Raw genomic sequence first — 1,257 nt, 5'->3', positions numbered from 1 at the left:
AGATGCAAATAAAGGGGCAAGACACGAGGCGGGGGGGGGGGGCCAATTCTTGGGTGGGGGGCAACGGACAAGGACGGGCCAAAGAGAGGCAGAGAGCGGGAGCCGGAAGCAACGTCATCGGGAACCCGGCGATCGATGAGGGAGGAAACACATTTGCATCAGGGCGCAATCCTAGCCCCACCTACCTGGACCTGGCCCAGGGCAAGCAAGACGTGGCTGCTTTCCGGCCAAGGTTCTCGGTCTCCCAGGTCAGCCCGGATCACCGGCACCCGTGGCAAATGTCCGAATCATCGGTCCAAGTCCTGGCTGCTGGCTGCCTGGTGTCGAGCCCGGGCCTGTAAGGAGAGGGCCAAGACGGATTGCCCCAATCTCTTGTGTCGGGGCTGGGGGGGGGGGCGGGGAGCTGGGGGCGGGGAGGAAGGGGCCCGAGGCAATGTCCGCCCAGGAGACGGACAAAGATCCCCTTGCCGATGCACGATATACGCCCGCACGGGCGCGCCCCAGGGGAGCCGGATTGATGGGGCCGACACGAAGGGCCGCCCCTCCGCCCGTGCCAGGCAGCAGGGGGGGGGGGAAGGTTGGCACCAGGCGCCCCGCGCCCCCGGGGCAGAGCCGAATAATAATTCACGCTATTGCGCCCTGTGGGAACAGGACCCCAGCCCGGTGCGGATGAAACCCAGGGTCGTGAGCGCCGGCGCCGGTGGGCTTGCCCCGGGGTCCATGTCGCCGACACGCGGCCACGCCCGGGCCCGGGTGAAGGGGCTGGGAGAGGCTGGGGCGTCCCCCGAGCAGGGGGGATCGCCTTCAGAGAGTGCCTCTCTGTGCCCCGGCCCCGAACAGGCCGCCCAACAGACGGGGACATTTTTTCCGGCGGTGTCACACCAGAGCGGGCGAGGGCGCGGGGGCGTCAGGGAGAGAGGCACACTCGAAATGGAAAATGCACAGCGACCCCCCCCCCCCCCCCCGCGGTAATAGGTTCCCTTGAGGAGGGAGAAACAACCGGAACTGCTCGCCCGCCCGAGTGTTCGCCCGACGCCTCATGCCCATTCCCTCGCCCCTGAAGGAGCAGAGCCACACACGCTCACCCCCCTCTTCGCCAGCCGGTGGCCGGAACCGGGGCCGGGGGAATCCCCAAGGACCGGAGGAGGGAAAGGGCGGAGGCCAGCCCGGGGCGCTCTGGTGGGCTGGCACCCGCGGGTACGGCGGGGCATTTTTGGGCATCCCCCCCCCCCCCAGGGCAGCACCAAGGTAGCGGCG

Source organism: Fonticula alba, assembly GCF_000388065.1.
Source record: "Fonticula alba strain ATCC 38817 unplaced genomic scaffold supercont2.4, whole genome shotgun sequence".
NCBI lineage: Eukaryota > Rotosphaerida > Fonticulaceae > Fonticula > Fonticula alba.
The sequence above is the reverse complement of the archived record's forward strand: the minus strand, read 5'-3'. Positions refer to the sequence as shown.